Genomic DNA, 18197 nt, shown 5'->3' with positions numbered 1-18197 from the left:
ATATGATTCCCATTTTAACACTATATCTAAACATTATTATCCTCATTTTAGAGATAAAGAAACTGAAGTCCAGCAAGGTGAAACAATTTGTTGAAGGTCACACATTAAATAACAAAGTTGGGATTTAAAACCAGATCTGTTTGACTCTAAAGTCTGACCTCTTTCTACTACCTGAAGAAAACCTTCAATTACCAATTCATGCTACCACATTTTAAAAGTTTTCATTTTCTATTGCTTTATGTGTTGGAAAGTTGGAAAGTAGAAAGTAGAACGTAGAAAAAAGATAATGTCTTCAAGAAAAAGTATCTAAAAGAATGAATACATATTAAAATACTTGCTGTTTATATGTAATCCTGAGAGGTTGTCTAGCCTCAATAAAACATGTACAAATTTCATATATGACTTCTTATAAAAACATAAAATTATTCGTAAAATGGTGTTCCTTGGTTTCTTTCCCCCCCTTATTTAGGGTCACACCCTGCGATTCTCAGGGGTTAATCTTGGATTTACACTCAGAAATTACTCCTGGCTGTAGCTTGGGGTACCCCGTGGGATGCTGAGAATCAAACCCAGGTGAGCCGCGTTTAAGGCAAACACCCTACCCGCTGTATTATCACTCCAGCCCTGTGTTCCATGTTCCTCAGTTTCAAAAACTTTATCTACCAAGGTATTATTCAATAAGTAATAGAGAAAACATGAGCCAGATATAGAGATAATGTCAAGACAACCTGAGCATATTCTTTACTCTTTGGATTAAATGAGTAAGCTAGTCAGTTTACCTCCAACCTAAAAAGTACATTACACATAATGTAGTATGTGTTGCTGAGGATCTTATCTGCTGTAATCTCTCTCAGATCTCCACTACCAACTATTAAATGTATGTCCCTCCTCTATTTTATACCCTTGAAAAGATTGTACTTTGTCAAGATTTAGTTTTATTTGGTAGCTCTATATGTAAATAAGCTACCAATCTTATTATAATACTTAATTTTTATTTCAATGTATCTTATATGAAAGTCTCCATAGCAATCAACATATTTTATAAGTGTTTGTTTGATAGGGTCAGAAGGACAACCACTGGATGTCCTTACTGGTATATAGAATAATATGACAAGGAAATGGAAGGTATGAAAGGTGGGCAAATCCTTGACCCTAAATTACAGAAATAAGGACGGGAAAGGATATAAATGATTGGGGAAAATAGAAAGAGGGGTGTCTGGGGTTACATAGGGGCAAGGGGCAGGGACCTTGGACATACCTGTGGGACAGAGAGCAAGGTACCTATACACATCAATATCACTAAAGCCAACACTACTGTAAGCATGGCTCTCAGATTCCAATAATTTAACTTAAAAAGCTGTCTTTTATGGAGGCTGACTCTGAGTCAGAGGAACTTAAGGCATTGACTGAGAGATACTGACACTGATCATGGGTTTAGAGTCAGAAGATTTATTTTTGAAACATTTATGCATTTATGAATCATTATTATTGATAGCATTGCAAGTCACGATGCCTAAATAGAATGCTTTTATTTTTTAAAAAATTAACAGAAACTAAGAAAGTAAAAAAAATATAGAAAATACAGAACCAAAGTTTGTTCTTTGTAAAGAGATTCAAACTATTAAGCCTTCAGCAATACATGAAGAAATAAAAGAGAGAAATAAAGTACCACTATTACAACTAAAATTAAAATAGTTTTATAACCAATTTATGCTGATAAATTTTAAAAAAGAAATGGCAAAAATAAAAGTATTAGCACAGACACACAAGAAATAGTAAAGACAAAGCTCTATATTCATATTGAAGAAATTGAATTTGTAACTAAAATAACATTAATATTGTTAGGGTCCGTGATCTAAGGAACAAATGCAACACAAATGTCAAAGTTCTGCAGAGCTTTATTTCACCCCAAACACAGGGTCCACATACTGATCGATCAATTGATCAGGGCCGTCTCGCCAGAGAGTGAGCAAGCCCCTACAGATCTAAGCCTCTTTTACACCCTGAATCCCAACTGTCAACTGACCTATTCCCTGATTGGTGGGCCTCAGAGCAGTTAGGGGCTTTCTGGCTCAGGATTGGATGTCTTTTTCTGGGTCTGTTAATTCAGTTATTTCCTTCTCTCTCCAAGCTGGTCCCCCTCCTGCTAAAGTTGGTAGTCATTCCAGCTAGGTGGGCGTAGATGGACCCTAACAAATACGAACACCTCCAAGAGCAAGTATCTTATTGGTGTATTTTGCTTAACAGATATGGAGAAATAATGACCAACTTCCACAAAATAGTTCAGAAAACAAAATAAAACATTTATTAATTCATTTGATGAGGCTAATGAAACTATGATACCACATGACAAGAACATTACAAGGAAATGAAAAACAGGTGCAGCTCAGGACCACAAATTAATAAATGAATAGTATAATATAAAGCCAGATATATTAATTGATAACAAACTCGGGTTATACCAGGAATGCAATTAACATTCAGTCAGTTTAGTCAATTAATGTTTAGTCAATTAACATTTAGTCAATTTAGTCTATATATTTAACCACATTACTAGGTAGAGGAAAAGAAATAAGATAAGCATAATTGACAAAGATAAAAGCAATCAACAAAATGCAACAATGCTGTTTCAAAATAAATACCTTGGAGACTAGAACTAGAGCAGAAACTTCTTCAGACTGATAAAAAGTCTACAACAATCACTTTAGTGAATGGCAAAACAGAAGCTTTCCAGGTAATAACAATAAAAGAAAACAGTGTTTGCTGGTATCACTATTATGCAATATTGTACCAGAAGTTGCAGCTATTCAATAAGCCAAGAAAATAAACTAAAGGAATTAAGGAGCTAAGAAATGAAACAGCAAAATTGCTTTTAGTGCAGACGACATGATGGGGTAGCAAAATTAATGTAACTGTTTAGCATTGTTATGAGGCAAAATGCCGACATAAAATTAATTGTTTATAGAAATCAATTATATTCCCATATATTATGAACTAAAACTTGTAAAAAAAGATTGAGACTATTCATAAATATTAAGTACTTCGAAAATTTTTAATGAAATAGCTCTTAGGCCTCTACAACAGAAAACCATAAACCATTTTGAAAGAAATTAAAGACAACCTAACTCAATTACAAGGTACTCTGTGTTTATGGGCTGGTCTTCCCAAATAATATCAAGATGTCAATTATCTTAGGTTGGTCTTTGTACTAAATGAAATAGCAGCAAAAGCCCTTGCAGGATACTTTTGGATAGACATTGTCAGGCTGAGTATAAAATTTTTATGACTATGCAAATCACCTATATCAGACAAAAGAGCTTTGAAGAATAACAGAAAAAATACTACCTGACTGCAAAACTATTATAAAATGTTCAACCAAACTTTACATTAGACATATTAAAGCTTATCATATTGCACTATTAATACATGTAGTAGACAATTATATTTCATTTTTCATAAAAAACATATAAAGGACTCCCTGGGTATCCTACTTAATCTCTACTTGGATTTCTGAAATTTCTGAAGTTTATTTCTTATCCAAAATAAAAATGAATTCTATTAAAGAAAAAAAGTAAATTTTCCAATCTCCATTCAATCATTATATTACTTTTAAATATGTCATTTTAACTTGAGTCTAGTATATAAAATCATAAACATGGTCAGAACTAATGAACAGACATTGCTTTAATTATTAATCAATGATGGAACTTCTGGATCCAAGTGTCTGTGATCTGACTCTCTTTTCTGTGGAATTCTACTTACTTTTAATCTTCTACCTTTTATATAATTTTGTTGGTTACATCCAGGTCAGCAGCTTGCAAAGCAAGTACAATACCTATTTAATTATCTCTCCAGCCTGAAGTTTGGCTCTATTTAAACAGGGAATATGCTCAGACCAGAGAGATAGTACAGTGCATAGAACATTTGCCTTGCATGCAGCCAATGTAGGTTTAATCCCCTGTATCCCATCTGGTTCCCTGAGCTTTCCAGGAGAGACTTCTGAATGCAGAGCCAGGAGTAATCCCTGAGTAATACTGGCTGTGGCCCCCAAACCAAAGTAAACAAATAAATAAATTGGGACTGTGCTTTTTAAGAATTGTGTCTGAAAACTTAATTTCATTTCTAGCTTGTAGAGACTGACAGGAGGTATACTAGGACAATTCAACAATTAGATATTATAGTGTCTATAGGTATGTAGAGTATATACCAGATATTATAACAGAGTAGAGTCTGGCCTGAGCACATTTTTGCTTTAGATAGGTCACCTTAGAGCTGTGTGACTGAGAGATTAGAAAAGACTAGAGTTACAAAAAGAATAATGTGGCAATTGATAATTGACTACAATGGGGGTGGGGGAAGCCATTTAAGAGTCTTACTAAATTAATAGCATAAAAAATTAGCAAAGATTACTATGATAGCTGCTAGAGAGAAAAATTGATAAGGCAATTGTTAGGAATCAGAGCTGGATACTGATAGAAAGAATAAAGCTTTACAAATGCTTTCAGATTTTTGGGTTGGCAGTTTTGTGCCATTATCAGTTTGAGTAGGAGTTGTATAATCAGTATACATGTGGCACATTTTAATTTTTTTGTCAAATGAAACTAAAAGATTAAAGAAATCTTTTAAGTGCAGCACATTCAGGGGGAGCATTCAATAGGATAATATGAACAGAACTGGAACATTGGGATAAATGCAGTCCAGCAGAGATAACCATAATCTAGTTTATTTTTATAATTATATTGCTTTATCTCACTAGTTTTATACACACATATATGTACATATGTACATATATATGTGTACACATATATAGATGAATTAGTATATTTATCTATGGCTACTTTTCACTATATCTGAAAAATAGGGTATTTTTCCTGACAGGAATCACCCTCATCATCAATTCATTTATTATTATTTGCTCAACTGTTTTTCCAAAGTATCTGCCCTGGAATATAATTCTAAGTTTCTTTCATTTCTGTTTTATGCCTCTATTCAACATTCATACAAAATCGCCTCTCCAGTGTAATAATTGAGTTTCTTGATGTTCATTTCCAAATATCTTACAATATTTCTACCAACACAACCCTAAATCTAAAATACTGTACTAATACTCTACTGTCATATTTATATCATACAACTTACTAGTACTAATTTATATTAGGTTAAAATTATGTATATCTGTACTTTGTATCACTACGTAGGGCATTAGGGTTCTATAGAAAAGAAATTAATTAGGTTAGCCTAATACACATGTACAGATATATACATGCATAATCATAGAACCTTAATATAAGGAATTGGTTCAGAAAAGTATAATTCAGACTGTCACTGTCACTGTCATCCCGTTGCTCATCAATTTGCTAGTGGGCACCAGTAACGTCTCCATTGTGAGACTTGTTACTCTTTTTGGCATATCAAATACGCCAGGAGTAGCTTGCCAGGCTCTGCCCTGAGGGCGAGATACTCTCGCAAATTCCATAATATGTAAGCTGGAGACCCAGAGAACTGTGTTTTGTTTATCTCTTGTCCAAGACCAAGAGCCTGAGTATGAAGTTACCTGATGGTGTATTAACTTGGATGCACAAAAAGATCATCATTTCAGACTATCATTAACAAAAGGAGAATTTTTCCTCCCCTGTCTTTTGTCTACTCAGATTCCAGTGAATTGAATATGGTCCATCCACACTGTGGCATACAATTTTCTTTATTCAATATTACTAATTCAAATACTAATTCTATGAGCAAACACTCTCTCACAGACACAATCAGCATGTTTAACTAAATATCTGTGTACCTCACGCTTCAGTCAAGTTGACAAACAAAATTAGCTATCACATCCATTGATACCGTTTCAGTTTAGGGAGCACTTCTTTAGCTCCTGACAGTGCCAGATATACAAAAGGTATTTAGCAAATGTTAATTAAATATGTGATTTTTTATTAAAATTATTAACATAACCTTCAGTAATTTTCAGTTTAAAAAAACAGAACTCAGTCTAGATAGCAGATTACCCCAGGCCTGGTCTGTTGGCTCGCTTTAGGCCTGCACACTTCCCAGCATACCACAGTTGACAAACAGGAGAGTGAACCAATTTAGTAGCTATTTGTTTATGCATACTTATATATATACATACAGGAAACATTTAATTTCCTCATTCCATATTCTATATAGAATACATATAGATTATATTAATATATAAAATTCTATATAGAATATGGAATAAGGAAGTTAAATTAAATTTTGATTAAGAAAATATATTTTTAGCATAAATGCTGCCCAAACACATGTTCCTGCTGAGCATATTTGGTACCCAAGCACGTGTCCTTAACATTTTTCATAGCCAAGCATGTGTCCTTAGCATCTCCCTTCTTGACATGTGGACTTTCATGCATTCATAGTTTAATGCTGGGATGTGTACTGGGCTTCTTTCTGCCTTTGGATAAGCCCCAATTTTCTCTTGGGTATGCTTTTTTCTCACCTTTTCCTCAAAAAATTCCAAATAAAACTGGTTTTTATTACACACACATACACACACACACACGCACACACAGAAAGACTCACTCACTCACACCACAATATTTTTATTGTTAGTCCTGCAAATACATAGCTTGGAAGTTGAGGAATTTCATAAGCCCCGTCTCACTGCCCTGTTTTCTCTACACTTCAGATCCTGAACACAGAGTCCCTTTAAGGCCTTCTGGAACCTCTCATTTATTTCCTTCTTTATCTCCTCTACCTCTCCTCATGTTCCTCCCCATCCTCCTCCTTTTACTCTTGTTCATAGTGTAGTGATGATTAGAGGATAGCTGCCAACCAATTAAAAAACAGCAGAAAAAATTATAAGTCACTTCCCCACTATATGTAATCTAAAAACTCTCAAAGAGATATTTTTAAAGCTACAAAGTTCTTCTTAAGTAAAACTGGCTTTTATATATTTGATTTACAGTAAGGCAATTGGCATACATTATGATCCTGAGACTTAGGGACATAATTGTAATCTGGAGCAGGCATTCAAGAATGTAAATAAAAGTGAAGGAGAGAGGTAAGATCTATGAACTATATATTAATATGCTAAACGAATACACTACCATGTAAAGGGAACTGCTAGTAAGATTCTACTGAGCCCCAAACAATGAGCTCTTGCATCTTCCTGTAGATTTGTGGAAACAAAATATAATATCCCCATAAGGGCATATCAAAATAGCATAGCTACAAAATAGCCCTTGCTTGCATGTATAAAACATTTAGTTGTATTACATTGAGCAAATAATAATAATAAATTTCCCAACTAAATTGTCTCTTCAGCAACTGGTAGCTTTCCTGAAATATTTGCCCGTAGCATATAGTGTAGGAGGGTATTTAAGTCTTTTCACAGGGTGCTCAGTTGGGATTTGTCTTTGTTATTGGATAAAATTAATAATCAACCATTATATATCTGCTTCTTTTTTTTTTAAGTGGGTAGGTTCCATGTGGTAGTCAGGGGTCCTGGAGGTGGTGGGTGGAAGGGATATTCCTGGAGATAAGAATGCAGCTACCAGAGTTCAGTGCTAAGTTCTGAGGGGGTACTGCTACTCAGGTCCAGGGCCACACCTGGAAATTCTAAGGGGCCTACAGAGCTTGGGAGACCATGTGGTTCAGAGAATTTAACCCAGGCCTGACTTAAGTAAAGTATGTGTTCTTTCTATCTATCTATCTATCTATCTATCTATCTATCTATCTATCTATCTATCTATCTATCTATCTATCTATCCATCTATCTCTATCTATCTAATCTCCATCCTTCTAATTTATCCATCTAAAGAACTAATATAAGAATCCTTCTTTTTGACAAAAATGCACCATTCTATTCATGCATCTTTAATCATTCAAGGTTTCTCTTAATCCTGCTTTTCTAAGAACTACTATAGCAGCAAATTCAGAAACAAGAGATCAGAAAACATATTTATGATAACTGAGACCCAATTTCTACTGGATTATTAAATTCTCTGTTCCATAAACAACAGGTGTTGGTGGTGATGAGTTACAGTCAGCACTGCATAAAAGAACAAAAACTGGTTAAAATTATAATAAATAGTCAATCATTTAATGCAATGATTAAAATGATAATGTATTTTTCACAAAGTACAGGGCATTTACATAAGAGCTGGAAAAGTCACAGGGTCAAAGAAATAGTACAGTGCTTAAGACACTAGGCGTGCATAAGACTGACCCCCGTTCAATCCGAAGCAACACATATAGTTCCCAGAGTACTGCCAGGAATGATTTCTGAGTACAGAGCTAGGAGGAAGCCCTAAGTACAATCAAGAGCAATGCTAAAGCACAAACAGAAGTCACAAACATATGCATAACCCGTAGTCCTTGATACAGGTACCAGTGTCAATTACTCAGCTTTGGGAAGACTTTCCCCAGGAATTCAATTTTGAAAAATGTTTTTCTTCTGAACTCCCAGTCCAAGATGCAGTTAATAGTGGTCAATAACTCATGTTTAAACTAGTGGTGTTTAAAACAGCAGGAACCCTAAAACATAACTCTCTCAACCTTTCCAGCTTTTCCATGAACTGTGTAGGCATCCACACAAATTAATGCTTTCTGAAGCAGTATTACTTATCTGGAGTCTTTTTGTTTTATTTTCTTAAGATGCAACTATGGTTAGATCCCCAGTACTCCATGTGGTCCCCTGAGCCCACTGGGAGTGATTCCTGATTGTAATCAGGATTAAGTCCTGAACACCACCAGGTATGGCTCCAAAAATAATAAACAAAAAAGAAACATGATTCTTGATGTACATCTTTTGCCTCTTTACCCAGAATTTTGATAATTACTTAGAAACCATTAAAAAAATAAGATTTTTTTTATATAGCTAGGATGGGAGAAGACAGAATAGAGCTATCAAAATTTGTCATGTGTATGAAGACTTTTCTATTAATGAGTATCAGATAAAATATAATAGGGGAATAGTTTTATACCTACTATTCATACATTGGTTAAGAGTGACAAAATTGGGGCTAGAGAGATAGTACAGGGGATAAGGTGCTTGTCTTGCTATCAGCCAACCTGGGCTTGATCCTTGGCATCCAATATGGTCTCTGAGCACTGCCAAGAGTGATCCTGAGTGCAGAATCAGAAGTAACCCCTGAGAATTATTAGGTGTGCCCCCAGAAAAGGGGGACAAAGTCATAGCATCTTTTAATTACATAGTATTCACTGTTTCTTTTTAATTATTTTTATTGAATCAGCAGGAGATACAATTGCAAAGCTTTCATGTTTGAGTTTCGGTCATACAATGATCAAACACCCATCCCTCCACCAGTGCACATTTTCCAACGCCAGAATCCTCAGTATTACCCCCTATTGCAACCCTCCTCCTGCCTGTGTGGCAGACATTTTCCATAATACTCTCTCTACTTTGATTGCCTTCAATATTTAGACACCAGTTCCACCATTATTATTTGGAATTTTCCCACCACCACCCAAACCTGCCGAAAAGACAATGCTAGACAATTCACTTTGTATTGCTTATTATGAATAGTATAAGATGTCGTGTGCTCCTGGAATTCAAACATTTTTAGATAATTTGGGCCTGGAGAGATCTCTGCAGCAAGCTGCTTGGTTCCAAGATTCTTTTGTGTGTCTCTGGATCACAGCCGTTAGAAGGTTAAAGTAGGAGCCAGAAGCAGGTGGTGGGCTGCTCAGGGTTCCATCCGGGTGGAGGGATGAGAAAAGCCGGCCCATCATACTCCATCCTGTGATGCCTGGTGTTTGCTCTTATTGCTCCCACGTACCTAGGCTTCCCACTGGGTTCTGGAAGATGACAACTGCCAGGATTCCTAGGGGACAGGTGGAGGGACGGCACCTGCTGCCATCTAGAGTAGGGCCTAGAGTGATAGCACAGTGGGTAGGGCATTTGCCTTGCACAAGAATGACCAGGGTTCGATTCCCAGCAACCCATATGGTCCCCTGAGCACTGCCAGGGGTGATTCCTGAGTGCAGAGCCAGGAATAACCCCCTGTGCATTGCCGGGTGTGACCCAAAAAGCAAAAAACCAAACCAAACCAAACAAAAAAACTAGAGTAGCCCAGTGAAATTGACGTATTGCACTGGTTTAAAGCACAATTTTTCATTATGAATGCTATTTTATTTTCACAGCAATATATGCATGAATGAAAAGACTGTTGAATATGTCACTTAATAGTTCAATTGTTTCATAATTTGTGAAGCTTAATTATGGAGAAGCTGGGACTTGGATGTAGGACTAACATATAATTCCCTAATAATTACATCTCTTTATATACACCCAGGCCATGGTTTCTGTCCTCTATAGTATATGAAAAAAGACAACAAACTCCCTATGGATTTCACTTGTGGACAATGATTGAGAATGTGGAGCTACAGTTTTTTCAGAGACCACAAGAATATTCAGATCTAGCTAGCTTTCACGCCCCAACGGCTTGCTGTGGAATAAGAATCCTCTTACTTATTGAAAAAACTGTAGGTGCCCAAGAACCTCCCATCTTCTAGTTCCTCTCTGAGCACTTTTGGGAGGAAACCCTATGATATGTGAAACAGCTGAAATTCCCACATATACCTTTCCACTGCTCTGTTAAACATTTTCTGATTTTCAGTAGTTATACCATACCACTTAAAATTACTGTTTTGATTATATCTATGAGTCCTGGAAAAGTTAGGTCCACTGAATATAGTGATCGATGGCTTGCCTTTAACCATATAAAGTTCCATCTGAGTCTCTGAAATGATCCTTAAAATGAATGCTGTGCAGGAAATGTTTGTTCCTGAAAAACTTGCCCAAATTCATGTGTCTTCACCAGTACTGAGTATCTTCTGTGCCAGGTATACATCAGCTGCAGCACAGCAAAGCACATAGTAGCTGTCCTCAGTCAGGTAGGTATCCACAAACCCAACAGCTCTGAACACTACAATTCTAGAGCTACTTCTCACTGTACAAATGACTGTCTGACCATGTGATGGCTGGGAGAGATTGGTGACTCATAACAGGGAGTATCAGGTATGGAGAAGCATTGACTGGAAACAAATTGCATTCAGAAGTGCTGGAGGTCCACATGATTAGGTCACATTACCTAGTCATTTTGAGACAATTACCTAGAAAAAGAGAGATGAGATACTACTAGACATAAATTTATTAACTTCATGTTCAAGAATCTAATTATTGAAATATAAATTTCCTCACTCACATTACTTTATGAAATATCAAAGGCAAAAAATAATAGAAATTATTTTGACAGACCTCTGACCTCTGAAGAAAGAGCATTCTTAAAACATGGCCATTTAGCCATATTAGATAATTCTGGAAAAGAGGGAGTCACAATTTCTATAACATTACTAATTTTTAGAGATTGGTATGCATTAGAAGATCGCCCTGTATTTGTGCAGTGCAATGAATTCACAAAGTGCCTTTATCCACAGTATCTCATTGTCTATTCATTATAGCCCAAGTTGAAACTCAGGGTCATCATTCAGGACATCTATTCCAATTGTCAGAACTTGGGAAATAGAAAATGTAGGTAATTAAGTGAATTTAGTCTGACCTCAGTAGTGCACTCTTTAGAATAAAAAAAAGATATCCCTGTGATTATTTTGTTCCGTTAAGTTTCTTATTTTTTAATAAAAGCAATATACAACAAACTGTACACTTTGGCACTAACAACCCAATTTACTGAATATTCAATTAAGATTTGCTTTTTTAGCAACCATTATTGGTCTCAACTCTTTCAAAATCCCTTCATTCTTATTCTTATTCATGTTTTAAAATTTGTTAATAACCGAAGAGAAATACTTATTTCTCTAACAAGTGAGTCTGTTTGCAGTCATGCACATTAACAAATATAATAACTCTATCTCATCAAACTATTTTTTACAATTAGAAAAAAATTAGGCACCATGATTTAAAGTTGTGTCCATATTATATTTTCAGGTATTAAATGTTCCAATACCAATCCTCTGTGAATGCCTAGTTCTTGAAAATTTACTCTATAACTGTATGTTTTATTTAGCCATGGTTACTTAGAAACAAAAATACTTTTAGATATGTCATTAATCATGGTATGAACCTTGATGATTCAATTACATTCTTCTACCTTTGGGTAGCAATTAAGTAAATAGAAATTTGTGTAGGAAGTAGGACAAAAAAAATGAAGGTTAGAAAGATAAGAGGTTTTAGCATATATTCCTCTGAGTATATGAAACCTGATTTGAGTATCAATCTTGTACTTTAAGAAAAAAAAAACAAGAATAAAAGGAATATCAGACAGAGTAGATCATGGCAAAGAGAGCATCATAGACAATTTGCAAACTCAACAATAATAATATCAACATATTCTGGCGTAAAGTTTCTAAATATTCTATCAGTATTAACTGTGAATTTCCTTCAATTGATTTAAAATTTAAATTTTAAAAGCTAGGTATAATTTTAAAAAGTTGAAAGCCAACAGGCTAAACATATTTATCAAAACTTAGATTATAATATTAGAATTAAAAGCTAAAAAGATATTCTAGCCATAAAAATGAGTATTTAGGGGCTGAAGAGATAGTGAATACTGTTTGATCCTTGGCATCCCATGTGGTTCCTGCAAGTCTCCTGCCATGAATGATCCCAGTGTACAGTGACAAAAGTAAGTTCTGAGCACTGCCAGTCTGGCGCCATCCCCCCAAAATTAAAACAGAGAGCATGCGCGCGCGAGAGAGAGAGGTGTAAAAAATGATGGACATTGTTTCTAAAAAGATAAATTTCTGAACAAATTCTTAACTCCATTTATCTCTCCATTATTTCTCCATACATTAAATTTATATTTTTATCTAGTTCCTACTATTTGGGAGATACAGTGACAATATATGTTTTGAACATAGTTGTTGACCTACCACAGGAATGGATAACAGTTCCAAGCAGGTCATAAAAAGATTTTGGAATAGTTTTTTTCATACTATTTTGTAGGATAACATAGCCTCAGGTAGTTTAGGTTTTTTGGGTTACTCCCGTTACAGTGCTCCTATTCCTCTTTGTTTATTTGTAGCTTCTTTCTTAGTGTTCTGTTGACTTGTAAATACTGTTTTTCTCTTCTCCTTGAGTCCTTTGCATAGTTTACTCAGAGCAATGTCCTTTTTGTATGGACACAAGAAGACTTAGCAAATGTTATGCTTTTATAACCTGGGAGTCATTTGACTCTACATGATATTTTCCTCCTGGGCATCTGTTCCCTCAACCTAAGCCTCAGCTGCCCTTACTTCCTAGCACCCCCAAAAGCAGGGTCCCGACGAGGGACAAGACGGACCCAGTGCTACCCTGGCATCGAGATGGGCCTGGCCAAAGTGCCTAATGCTTAACTATAAGTTAAGAGCTTGATCATAGACAAATGTTGTCGTGATCCAAACAGTGATAACTAGATTTGGACTCTGCTAGGGTGAGGAATGATTAATCTGGCCTGAGTGCTGTGGTCTGAGTCTGTGGCAAGATGTTGCCAGGAGAGCTGCCTTGCAAGCCTCAATGTATCTCTTGCTATGTCCATACAAAAATAACTAGTATTAAGATGTTAATGAGTATTTGGACTAAGGAAAAGAAAAAAACCTTAAGAGTCAGGGCTTTGGAATGCCCTGCCCTCAGGAGGGGTTTTCTTATGTTGATTTTGCTACCTGGCAGTGTGTAACCTAGGGGCAAGGGCAAGAGAGGAGAAAGGGAGGAGTGATACAAGAGAAGAGAGAGAAGGGCAGTAGATCCAGAGAGAGGACGGAGCTGGGAGTGCGGGAGATGAGAAAGATGGACGATTGAATAAACGGTAACTAATCAGCAACCAGCTTGGTCCTCGTTCTTCCTTCGCCTGTCCTTGGCCAACGGCCGTCCTGATCCAGCCCATACACAGCGGTTCCAGAGCACCGAACGCAGGCGGTGAGACAGAGCCGCCCGGAGATCCCGAGAGTGCACGCGCCCCTTGGCGTGCCTTAGTTTTTTACACTACTTCACCTTAGAAAATCTAAGAATTTTGAATTTCATTCACTAGGCATTAAGAAGGCATTCTTTATTTCTTTTCTTTCTATTGAGAATATACTCTGGACCTAAACATCTAATTTTTAAAAAGACTCATTTTGAAACTATAACCTAAGGTGAAGATAATTTTGAAGAAACCATGCTATTTCCTTCTAAAAATGTAAGATTCTATTCTTTAAATGGCATTTCTAGAGTAGATTTCAGTAAAATGAATGTTTCCAAAAGGAACCTATAATTTGCTAAGGAAGCAATATTAATTAGAGAAATATGTGCCTCTGAATTCATCCAATTTGTATTTCATTTTATGGTTTATTTTTTGCAAACAGTTTACTAAATGATTGCAGTTGCAGATGGTTAAATTATTACCATCAGATGGCTGCCATGACTGATATTATAGAAAAAAAGGATAGAATCTGGTTCTTTATAAATAGTATAAAATTAGTCTTCAATTTAAAATGGAAAAATGTGTCCTTCCACCATGACTAACCTTAGACAGTAAAATTTCCAATGAAAAGTAACAAGGACTTACTCTGCTAGAAGGTTCAGGATTATCCAGGAAAACCTGTTAAATCAAGTTCTCTCTTTGTATCAGAAAACAGTTAATACCTACTTTTAATGGGCCCAGTTATTTATAGACCTAGAACTAGGTGTGAGGTATGAGTTAGGTATAGGTTACAGAATCCCAGATCCAGCCAACATTAGCTATATGACAACTCATTGCACTTTACATATGATTATCCTAGTTTTAGCACTGAAAGGTAAAGATGCTAGAAATCCCAAAGTTCTTGGAAAACTTAGACAGTTGATCATCTTAGTCCTGATTCTCAATCTTTACGAAGAGTTGTGTCAACATTTAGTGTGTTTGTGTGTGTGTGTGTGTGTGTGTTCAAAAAATGGGTGGGCGTGCACTGTGTGTGTTCTTATTACCATAGGTCACCTCCCCACCCCAGCCAGCAATTACCAACAGATACATGAAACAGGGAACAGGGCTTCCAGGCTGGTTGGTGATTAGCACTGTAGCACTGTTGTCCCTTGTTCATTGACTTGCTCAAGCGGGCACCAGTAATATCTCCGTTGTGAAACTTGTTGTTACTGATTTTGGCATGTCAAATATGCCATAGGTAGCTTGCCAGACTCTGCCGTGAGGATGGGATACTCTCAGTAGTTTCCTGGGCTCTCTGAGAGGGGTGGAGGAATCGAACCACTGCAAGGCAAATAGCCTACTGGCTGTGCTATCACTCCAGTCCCTGTTGATTCCAATCCCCGTCTTAATGCCAGAATCACACTCCTCTCATCCCAGTCTCACACGCTGCTCATCCAGTTTTACTCTCTCCTAGTTTCACTCTGTTCATGCTTTTTCACTCATTTAACCCATTCCAATCTCCCAGCATTATTTAAGAGCAAAGCATCAAAGGTTGGGGATAGCAATTACACATAGGTGAGGTAGCATGACATTTGTTAAGCCCTTCCTTCTGGGGAAGCTCTTCTAGGACAATATCTCATCCTGCTAGAAAATCCATTCAAGGATGGAATCCCATCTGAGGTTTATTACTTTCTCCTTTCCTTAGCCAGTATTCATTTAAACAGTCATCATAAATGTGCTTCTTAATAATATTTCTTAATATATATAAATAATATATTTCTTAATAATGTATGGATGCAGTGAGAGATTTGCCAAGTTTAAAGGGTGGTTTTCCCAGGGACATCTTGCTATATATCCCAGTCTAGAATCCTTAGGCCAGATTAGTCCTTTCTAACACCAGCAGGGTCCTTGTCCAGGTACTTCTTCTGGGGTTATGACAGAGTTTGTCCATTGCCATGTCTTAACTTACTATGTTTTACGATGCTTGGCCTGTCCCTTTTCAATGCCATAGTAGCTTACTGCTTGCCCTGGGTCCATCAAAGTTCCTTTGTCAAGACTCTCCTTTTGGGGTGCTAGGAACTAAGAGCAACTTAAGCATAATTTGAGTAAATATGACAGATGCCTGTAGCACTGCACTGTAGCACTGTCGTCCCGTTGTTCATAGATTTACTCGAGCTAGCACCAGTAAAGTCTCCATTGTGAGACTTGTTGTTACTGTTTTTGGCATATTGAATACGACACAGGTATCTTACCAGGCTCTGCCATGTGGATGGGATAATCAGTAGCTTGCTGGGCTCTCTGAGGGGGAAGGAGGAATAGAACCCGGGCCAGTCGCATGCAAGGCAAACGTCCTATCCGCTGTGCTATCGCTCCAGCAGTTAACAACTAGTAAAATATTTTGCAATGTTACTTCTATTCACTAACAATGCTCAGATAAATACACCATTTAAAATTATTTGTTAGTAAAAACAATAATTCTTAATGATCTATTCTTATAAGAAAATTATAGTTCTAAAAGCCATATGATATGTAACTAATTGTTAATTCCAACTTGGTATCAATGTGTGTCATATTTATGTAGAAAGACATTCTTTATCAAATATTTTTTAACATTTTCCTACATATACTTATTAGGACTTTATACTAGACTTACTTGGTTTAAGGACTACAATGGAAAATAAATTAATATTGAACCTGTATAATATTAAGTATGCCAAGTATAGCAAATAATTTTAATTCCTCTGAGAGAATTTAACAGAATTAGCCAATGGTTGGATATCTGAATGGTTATAATGATTATGTGGTTATGGATATTGATAATGGGGGAGAGAAGTAAAAGTCTTTGAAGAAATCAATCTTTATATAATTTGGTGGTGTCTGGAAGGGTACCTTATAGGAAGAAAATTTCTACTGCCAAGCCAAATTACTAATCCTAAAAAAGTAATGTTTAACCTAAGAATTGAATACATGTGATATCACTACCCATTCAGGACGTATCATCTAATTTGGGCAATAAATCGACTAACAAAGAATATGAGGTAGGAGGAAACAATAATTTCTAAAGTTTCTATTTCAGGCCCCATGCTCTCTGATGTTGTCATTCCCTTGAGATGACATGTCAGTACTTATAGTGAATTTGGCCTGAAAGTTAAAGGCTAATTTTAACCACTAGTAAAGGAAACTGTTATAATGATAGACACCTATTACTTGCAAATATGGTTCATGAACTGCCCTCAGTAATGAAGGTTGGGGACCAGAGACATAATACAGTGGGTAAGGCACTTGCTTTGCACACAGTTGACCAGATTCCATGGAAACACATATGGTCCCTCAAACCCTCTAGATATTATCCTTAAATATATATACCTAAGTATCTCTGAGATCTCCAACTCTGCTCAGATTGGAACTAGGCTTCTGCCCAGATCCCCCATTTTCCAGTAGCTAGGCGGTCACACCCAGAAACTGGCCCCAGCACCGTGGAACCCACCAACAACCAACATCCAGAGACTATAAGACCAAGCTCCTGGAAGAGAGCGATGCAGAGTCTCTTGCCCCTGCTCTTGTCTGTCTTCACCCGGGCACCTCAGAGGGGATGGGTTGAGTTTCCCTCCTCACCTCGAGCAGAGTCCCCATGGCCAAAGACCTCCGGAACCCAGCCACAGCCATGCTCAAGGCCCCTCTCCACACGTTTAGATGAGCCTCATGCATGAAGGAACCAGCAGAGGAACCCTGGTGTGTGGGACCTGGGGCTGAGATCTCCAAGCCTGCTCAGATAAGGACAAGGCCTCTTCTTCCCAGATCCCCCATTATCCAGTAGTTAGGCGATCACACCCAGAAACTGCCCCCAGCACCATGTAATCCCACCAACAGCCAACAGCCAGAGACCATAAGACCAAGCTCCCAGAAGGTTGCCTAATTCTCCCCTTCAGAGAACCTGGCAAGCTACTGAGAGTTTCTTGCCCACATGGAAGAGCCTTGCAAGCTCCTGGTGGTATATTGATATGCCAAAATAAGTAACAATGCTGGGTCTCATTTCCTGACCCTGAAAGAGCCTCCAGGCAGCACCGTTGGGAAGGATGAGTAAAAAGAGCCTTCTAAAATCTCAGGGCAAGGATGAATGGAGACGGTACTGAGACCGCTCGAGAAAATCAACGATCAATGGGATGATGATGATGATGATGATGATATCTAAGTATCATGGAAATAAACAGTTTCTCTAAAACAAAATAAATAGAAAACTAGTTGTATACACATAGATTAGGAAACACGATGGGATCCTTTACATGCATAAACACAATTGTGATTTTCACTGCATTGGCAGAT

The sequence above is a fragment of the Sorex araneus genome, chromosome 11 (genome assembly GCF_027595985.1).
Source record: "Sorex araneus isolate mSorAra2 chromosome 11, mSorAra2.pri, whole genome shotgun sequence".
Classification (NCBI taxonomy): Eukaryota; Metazoa; Chordata; class Mammalia; order Eulipotyphla; family Soricidae; genus Sorex; species Sorex araneus.
This window is presented reverse-complemented; position numbering follows the sequence as displayed.